Raw genomic sequence first — 9781 nt, 5'->3', positions numbered from 1 at the left:
ACCACCGCTGGATGCGTACTGAGTGTAGGAACGTTATGGCACCAAGATGGCGGTTGTAGTCCCACCCATCGCCGCCATAGACTAAGAGATCTCTTACTTTCTGCATGGCCCTCGTTCAAAGGTCTTGCAGAAAGCGCTGTCGATAAATAACTGAGGCAAACGAGAGGAGTTGTCGCCCAACATACCTGATGACAGTTTGTTTGGCAGGACTGTTGTTCATGATATGCATCAGTGTAACCTTTCGATGCGTACAGCGAGGTCGCTCCAAAACGTAGGGAGAATTTCCACATGAAAATTTTACCTATTTCACTGTTTGGACAATAATTTGGTTCAAAATTAATGTGGAAGTTTTTTGTTGATATGCACGGCCTTCAGAAACTGACTGTGGCCAGCACAGGCAGCCGTGTGGCCACACGATCCTGGTTGGTGTTCACGACACATTGTGCCGTGTGCGGCACGACCTTTCAGGTTGGCACTGGTCAATCTGTGTTGGTCGGCCTGCGCTGCCTGTGTATATGGAATTCCTCTGAGGAGGAAAGGGGTTTCTTTGTGAAACAGGTAGGCTTTGAAAGGAGGAAGATCCGTTGTTGTAGAGGGGATGAACGCACGGAGGAGTGAAAGAACCTGGGCTTGTGTGGAAAGCGGGGCGCTGTAATTCCCCATCTTTCGGAAAACGTCGATAAATGACAACGCACTTTTAGAAATATCATTAGAAGAAAGTATCTGAACACAAAATCTGAAACAGGAAAAACAAAAAACTTGGCACGAATAAAAATCATCAGTGGGTTCCGTCATCATCCTGATCTACCGTACTTGTTTATGAAGACATTAACATGTTCTAACTCTTAATGTTAAGTCTTTGAATGTGGTTATTATAACACGTAAGTGTTAACTTCTTAGAATCATATTTAAGCGACACTCAATAACGTACGTCAACACTTAACAAAGCAATTCACGAGGCTGGTGTTGAACACTGGCGGTAGACCATTGTTCCCATGACGTCAGACGCATTAGGCAATAGCAGAGGGGACCCCCCTGAACGGGGCCTGTCGGATTGCTTCTATTGCTTCTAGTTGCCTTGACAACAACGGTTCAACCACGGATGCTACTGTGTGACGTGACTGCTCAGATTTTAACAGGAGAGCTGTCTCCTACATTGACGAGAAATTACTGGCAGGCAGCAGCGTGCACGAAGAGCTGGACGGACAGTTCACAGTATTTCCGCTGTCTCCAGCCGAAACACCTAAGCATCATCTTAGGAAGTCAGAGGCTTAACAGCAGTGAACAGTTGCATCATACGCTAACGTAGCCGACAGCTACGTACGTAATTATTTACTTAACCATATGTGTTATTCCGAGATTCATTTAGTGTATACCGGTGCACCTACTTTCGCCAGAGCTAAGGAAAGCACTATTCATAATTCGTGCTCCCTTCTACGTAATCATACCCTCTACCTCCTGTGACGGAACTAACGAAGTTTAAGATTTAACATCCCGTTGACAAGCTCAACATACTCTGAGCACAATCTCGGATACGGCAACAATGAGGCAAAGGAAACATCACATTTAGTCATTAGGGACACAGCCAAGCACCTAAATCTTGACGTGTGAGCGGGAATTGGAACCTCAGTGCTCCAGAATGCAAGACCACTGTGCAACCCCCTGCGCTATTTCTACGGATCTCGTTACAGCACTGGCCCTAAACGCACGTGACTCGACGAGGACATGAGACCTAAGTCAAAAATGTTCATTTGCCAACTGTTCTCGGGCGATAAGGAGTCTTCCTATATTAGCCTGCTTTCCAGTGTTCAGCCGAGTTATTGATTTCGTTTTTGTGAACGATACATCGACGTCCTGTCCAGTAACATACAGCTGTGATGTACCTGCTACCTGTACGTCAACGAACGAGTACGGACGCTAAAAAAGTTGTTATACAGTTTACTCCTTGCAGTAGTGTTGCAGTCTCCCCCCACTCTCCCACAAATACACCTGCTCCTACGTGAGTTCCTTAAACAGAAAAAAGCTTGTAATATCACTTCATGATCCTAATTTTGAAGTGGTTGGTGACCGTGTAAGTTTCTTGAAAAATAGGCTGTTCTCAAAAACCGTCTGAATAATATATATATCTCATCGCGTGGGCTATTCTGCCAGCTTTAATCTCATCATTGTGGCTTTTGTCCTCCCTTCTTTCATCCACGATTCCCTAGTTCATGATACGTGCTCACACGAGTACGTACATTAAAAATTCAAAACCGACAGATTTTGGCCTAATATTAATATGGCCTGTCTTGTTACAAACCTGTCTCCATTTTTAAATGTATTTTTGTTTCATTCTGTGTAACAAATAGCTTGCAGTTGGTCTCTGTGCTGGGCGCCTGGCCAGGTGAATTCCCCTTTGAGAGGGTGGTGCCGGTTGGAGAAATGGTAACTAGATTTGGTGCTCTCTACAGCATATTGCTCGATTTAAATCCGGCATACTCTATCACAAACTTGGAACGCTGAAGCCGAGACTGCATCTCTTGAGTAGGAGCGATGGGTAATTCAGGTACTCGACCACGAACTACTCCACGTTCCACTGTCCCGCGAAACACTAAAAATAAGGGTCAACCGCGGCGACACTGCTGATGCAGTGCAACAGACGTAATTGAGCGCCGTATCTCGCCATTTCGACCCATCGAGCAGTTGAGTGTGGATAGCCACAAACGTACGGCGGCAGCGCTTGTGACGTTCCTGCACGGAGCGGAGCGGTGGCACTCCAGATGGCGGGACCGGTACCGCTAGAGCCGGCAGTTGTGCCAGGGCTACAATTAGGCGCCACGCCGTGCCAGGGCGCTGCGTGACGTGATGCGACGTGCCCCGCCATGTCTTCATCAGCCAGGGGTTACCTGCTGATGCCCCGCGGTAGATGAGCTGCGCAGCCTGCCGCCAACCTGACCTGGCAGGCCATAGGTAGGAGCCCCCCCCCCCCCCCATCACTCCCTCCCCGCCTCGAGAGAGAGAGAGAGAGAGAGAGAGAGAGAGAGAGACTAGTATGCACGCTGAACATTTATCAGGAGTCCTCAAGAAGTTTTAAGTCAGTTCACGCAATCAAGTTCATTTATCTCTAAGTTCGTAGCATTGTGCTGTCGGTGTCAATTTCCATAAAATACATCTGTGTTTTCGGGAAAAGATCCTTACAGTCACTTACTGTTGTGGTTAGTGCGGCTGGAGAAGTACAACAGGTATACTGCACATGATTTCGGAAAAACGTAAAGAGGGAACGCCTTCCAAAGGGCAAGATGCTTCGGGTCCTTCAGTGATTATACAGAAGGAACAGTTCTACTCATAACAGCACTCTATCGTAGATCTAGGGAACGTCGAGGTGCCTTCATGAACACCAGTGTTAACCGGCGAGATTTGTGCTAAGTGTAGTTCATTTACTGGATCACTCGTTGCTAATTTCTCATGGCAGCGCACTTCAAGTGTATCACAATGCCATGCAAGGAGCACGCAATTACTCTGGGTGATATCGCGCTGTCAGTACAAGCACCGGAGAGTACTGAAAGCTTTAGAGATGGGGAATTTTGCATGGAGGAGAAGGGGGAGGGGTGGCGTGGGAGGAGGAAAGGAAGGAAGAAACTACGAGTGTTTTATCTACTTATTCCGTACATTTATTCGGACTTTCTCGTAATTTAATGGCCCGGCGATACCTAACCATAAGAAGCATAAGTAACACACATTACTTGCTTTAGTAACACAGAAGTCGAAAATGGTTTAAATGGCTCTGAGCGCTATGGGACTCAACATCTGAGGTCATCAGTCCCCTAGATGTAGAACTACTTAAACCTAACCAACCTACAGGTATCATACGTATCCATGCCAGAGGCAGGATTCGAACCTACGACCGTAGCGGTCGCGCGGTTCCAGACTGAAGCGCCTAGAACCACTCGGCCACAACGGCTGGCACAGAAGTCGAGCCCGTGTCACTAGAAACATGCGCTAACAGCTGTAAAAATCAGCTGAATCCGAGCTCCTGAAACTCCAGATTCAAGAATCCACGGAATTCTTGCCGTAGAGGCTACGTATGAGGAGAAGAGGACACGAGGCATACTATTAAATAACAATCAATAACTGATAATTTAACATAGTTTGTGGCTTTACATCTTCGTAGGAGTTACTTCGACACATCGTATTCCTAAAGCTATCAAGACCCTCACACTGATGCCGCAGCCGCAGGGGTTTAAAGAACTAAGGTGCGCTAATGTCACTAAGACTACATGCCATAGCGAATGTGTTCACTCATTAATTAATATCCGCAGTTAAATTTAAAATTGCAAACTATAACAATTTCTAAAGATTTGTACAGCGTCGGCAATTATTTCCAGGACGAAAACAATGTTCCAATATTCATATGCCCTATAAAACGGCGAATATTAAGAACAGGAGCTAAATATGTAATTTTTTCTACACACCATATGATCTGGTTTGCTGTGAAGATTGTTTGGTTATCACACGTCCAGATAGAGCGTGTGTGTGGGCGAACGTGAGCGTACCCTTGCCACCCCAGACTTTCGAACTCACATGTCCAGTCCTTTATATTGGGACATATCATTTAAATTGGACTAAGAACTACGGTACAATTGTTTATTTCTCCCCTTTACAAAACGTTGCTAGATCCGAAAAGCATGATGACAAAAAAAACTCACAGGACCGACTGGGGAACTGAACTCAAAACATTTCGACTTAATCTGACTCAACCATTTAGCTACCAGCGCAGATGCTCGCTTTCATCCACTACGCGCTAAACCTGTAGAACGCCAACTTATTGCTGAAAACACTGCCGGGCAACAGTGGCCTGCAACGTTCCCGAAAATGTGGCTGCAATTCGTGTGGCCGGCAAAATTTTCCGAGCAACACTGCCAGACTATATTTTCGGCATATGCAACTTCTATGGTTCATGTAAACGTTCGTGAAGAAATGTAGGTATAAAGAAGTCGTTACTAAACCACTGGAGTTTGTAGTAACAGTGAAATATCTGATAGTAACCGTACGGAGAGATCACGAGTCGGACGACCGAATACAGCTACAATACTGGCCATTAAAATTGCTACACCGAGAAGAAATGCAGATGATAAACGGGTATTCATTGGACAAATATATTATACTAGAATTGACGAGTGATTACATTTTAACCTAATTTGGGTGCATAGATCCTGAGAAATCAGTACCCACAACAACCACCTCTGGCCGTAATAACGGCCTTGATACGCATGGGCATTGAGTCAAACAGAGCTTGGATGGCTTGTACAGGTACATCTGCCCATGCAGCTTCAGCACGATACCACAGTTCATCACGAGTAGTGACTGGCGTATTGTGACGAGCCAGTTGCTCTGCCACCATTGACCAGACGTTTTCAGTTGGTGAGAGATCTGGAGAATGTGTTGGCCAGGGCCGCAGTCGAACGTTTTCTGTATCCGGAAAGGCCCGTACAGGACCTGCAACATGGGGTCGTGCATTATCCTGCTGAAATGTAGTGTTTCTCAAGGATCGAAAGAAGGGTAGAGCCACGGGTCATAACACATCTGCAATGTAACGTCCACTGTTCAAAGTGCCGTCAATGCGAACAAGAGGTGACCGAGACGTGTAACCAATGGCACCCCATACCATCACGCCGGGTGATACGCCAGTATGGCGATGACGAATACACGCTTCCCATGTGCGTTCATCGCGATGTCGCCAAACGTGGATGCGACCATCATGATGCTGTAAACAGAACCTGGATTCAACTGAAAAAAAAAATGACGTTTTGCCATTCGTGCACCCAGGTTAGTCTTTGAGTACACCATTGCAGGCGCTCCTGTCTGTGATGCAGCGTCAACGATAACCGCAGCCATGGTCCCCGAGCTTATAGTCCATGCTGCTGCAAACGTCATCGAACTGTTCGTTGTATTGACGTCAGTGAACTGTTCGTTGTATTGCAAACGTCCCCATCTGTTGACTCAGGGATCGAGACGTGGCTGCACGATCCGTTACAGCCATGCGGATAAGATGCCTGTCATCTCGACTGCTAGTGATACGAGGTCCTTGGGATTCAGCACGGCGTTCCTTATGACCCTCCTTAACACACCGATTCCATATTCTGCTAACAGTCATTGTATCTCGACCAACGCGAGCAGCAATGTCGCGATACGATAAACCGCAATCGCGACAGGCTACAATCCGACCTTTATCAAAGTCGGAAACGTGATGGTACGCATTTATCCTCCTGACACGAGGCATCACAACAACGTTTCACCAGGCAACGCCGGTCAACTGCTGTTTGTGTATGAGAAATCGGTTGGAAACTTTCCTCATGTCAGCACGTTGTAGGTGTCGCGACTGCCGCCAACCTTGTGTGAATGCTCTGAAAAGCTAATGATTTGCATATCACACCATCTTCGTGGTGTAGCAATTTTAATGGCCAGTAGTGTAGTTGTAGGGAAGGCAGAGCCAGGTTCTGGGGAAATGAACTTCATCCACGAAATAAATTGTTCGTAAGGTTTTCACCCTACATTTCGGGAATAGGGCTGGTGAATCTAGGAATCTTACCGATGTACATGTCCATTTCGCCGTATCGTGGAGCCGTTAGTGATTAACGATTAGCGACGGGAGGGCGAGAACAAAGCGAACCCCGCTGCAAGCTACGTGCCCCGTGGCGGCGGCAAATTACATCAGTGTCCGCTGTCCGGTCCCGGACGACGGCACGGAAATGGGCGGCGGCAGCAGCTACGCCTGCCCGATAGGCAAGACGCGACGGTCGCGATCTTCCCGGGAGATTTCAGCGACTGATTGTTAGCGGCAACTGCGGATTCATGACTACAGCTATGCAGAAACAATACAGCGGGGAGCATAGGCAAGATCTACTCTAATAAATGTTTTAGTTGTCGCGGGAAGTGGTATGGGAATGCTAGAGAAAACTAGACAGAAATCTGTCTACATATACACTGAGATGACAGTCGTGAAATATCAAAATGCCCATGTACATATGGCGATAGTATCGCGCACTGAAGATATAACACAGCAGTGCATTGGCGGAGCCGTTATTTGTACTCAAGTCATTCGCGTGAGTAGGTTTCCTGCGTCATTATGGTCGCACGACGGGAATTAACAGATTTTGAACATGGAATGGTAGTTGGAGCTAGATGCATGGGACATTGTATTTCGCAAATACGTAGGGAATTCAGTATTTCGACATCACGTCATCAAGAGCTTGCCGAGAATACCACTTTTCAGGCATTACCTCTGACCTTGAACAACGCAATGTCCGACGGCCTCCACTTAACGACCGACAGCAGCAGCGTTTACGCAGAGATATCAGCGGCAACATTGCGTGAAATAAGCGCAGAAACAATACAGGACATACAATGAATGTATCCGTTAGGGCAGTGAGGCGAAATTTAGCGTAAATGGGCTATGGCAGCAGACGATCAACCCGAGTGCCTTTGCTTTCAGCACAATATCGCGTGCAGCGCCTCTCCTGGGCTCGTGAACATATTGGTTGGACCCTTGACGACTGGAAACCCATGGCCTGGTCAGGTAAGTCCCGACGTCAGCTGGTAAGAGCTGATTGTAGGATGCGAGTATGGCGAGAAGCCCCATGGAAGAAGTTCTCGAAAAGGCTCTGCCCAAGCTCGTGGTTGCTCAATCATGATGTCGGCTGTGTTTACATAGAATTACTTGGCCCTCTGGTATAACTGAACCGATCAGACTGGAAATGGTTACGAACGGCTACTTAGACCATTTGGAGCCATTCATTCATGGACTTCACAACAATGCGCCATGTCACTGGTCCACAATTTTCCGCGATTGGTTTGAAGAACATTCTGGGCAGCTCGAGCGTTGAGCAGCACGTTGAACTCTGCATCCTCAACGTCGACGTTCGACAATACCGTCGGTGTGCCGACGGCTTTAGGGTATACCGCGTGACACAGTCACGCTGATGAACCATCTAGCCCTAACGCTCCAGACAGACATGAACTGGAAAGATCACTTGAGGTCCCAGCCAGATAGTCGACTTCGATTTATTGGGAAAATTCTAGCTTATCTGTAAACCAGATCGCGCACAGAGCTTACGTTTCCCGTTCTCGAATACTGCTCGAGTGTTTGAGATCCCAACCAGGTCAGGTTTAAGGAAATCTTCGAAGCCGTTCAGAGGTGTGTTACTAGATTTGTTAGTGGTAGTTTCAATCAACAACGGAGTATGCGGAGAAGCTCGTGAGCTCAATTGGGAGTCCCTGGAGGGAAGATAACGCTCTTCTCACGAAGCACTATAATGAAAACTTAGAGAACCGGCATTTGCAGCTGATAACAGAACGATTCTACTTTCACCAACGTACATTTCGTCTTAAGTCCACGAATATAAGACCAACTGAGCACACAAATGCGAGTATGTCCCTGTTCATTCAAAAGACTGACTGAAATGTGGGACTGTAGCTGCCTCATTCTATCTTCCTCACCAACTTGGAAAATGTTCCCAAAAGTTTGGTTTGTGAGCTCTGTTAACATGCAACTCACCTCAGACACTCCTAGATGTAAACAACGCAACGCAACAAAACGCAAGGCGCACAACACACACACACACACACACACACACACACACACACACACACACACACACACGCACGCACTAGTCCACCGCTGTAAGTCACTCATACCTATGCACTCCAAGTTGGCCTTTCTCACTCATTCCGCTCAAGTCATCCCTATCCTTATCTCTCACACACCATAAAAAGGCGTGAATATGTTAGCATGCCAAAATTTTTGGAAAGAAATTTTTAAGGTGCTAAGGAAGGTAAATTGATGCAGGTTGTACTCCTCTTGCAGTCAGGCTTTTCCCAGCTCCAGCAGGGCTTGTAACTCAAGAAATATATAGGTCAGTAAAATTCAGATAGTTTACTTATGAGAAACTGAAATAACGGAAAACATACTGCAGATCAGTACGGATTTTACGTGAATGAGTGGTGTAACTTTGAACCTCCATAACTTGGTAATGGATAAAAATACCACGCATATTTTGAAGGCTGTTATGAAATCTTGATCGTAAAAATTTCAGCCATTTGGTATCCTCGTCTGGGCTTTGGTCAGCTGGCGACGGCGAAAGTATAGTAAAATTTTTTTCTGAATTCGCGTGTGAACTTATGGTGCCTAAGTAAGCACCTTAAGGCCCACCACAGACCACATCGAATACAAAAAGAACCAACCAATTTGCTCCATCTGCCTAAGCTGCAGGTAGTATGTCGCATTTTGACCCTGTATTGTCGGGCAGTGAAACAAGGGCCCGTGAGGAGACACATGGACAGTCGTTTTTTCAAAAAAAAAAAAAACTCTGAGCACTATGGGACTTTACGTCTGAGGTCATCAGTCCCCTAGAACTTAGAACTACTTGAACCTAACTAACCTAACGACATCACACACATCGATGACCGAGGCAGGATTCGAACCTGCGACCTTAGCGATCGCGCGGTTCCAGACTGAAGCGCCTAGAACCGCTCGGCCACACCGGCCGGCAGTCGTTTTTTCCCTCGCTCTATTTGCAGTCAAATGAATGACTAGTAGTGGTATAGTACGCCCTCCGGCACTCCGCCATGGACCGTACGGGAGTATATGTAAAATGAATGTGTGTGTGTGTGTGTGTGTGTGTGTGTGTGTGTGTGTGTGTGTGTGTGTGTGATGTAGTAACAGTAGCTTCCCCCGTGTCGCCCCTGCTTGTACTGTGACAGCAGAACGCCAGTTACAGGTGGGGACACCGAACCACGCAGGCGC

This window comes from Schistocerca serialis, chromosome 9 (assembly GCF_023864345.2).
Source record: "Schistocerca serialis cubense isolate TAMUIC-IGC-003099 chromosome 9, iqSchSeri2.2, whole genome shotgun sequence".
Classification (NCBI taxonomy): domain Eukaryota; kingdom Metazoa; phylum Arthropoda; class Insecta; order Orthoptera; family Acrididae; genus Schistocerca; species Schistocerca serialis.
The sequence above is the reverse complement of the archived record's forward strand: the minus strand, read 5'-3'. Positions refer to the sequence as shown.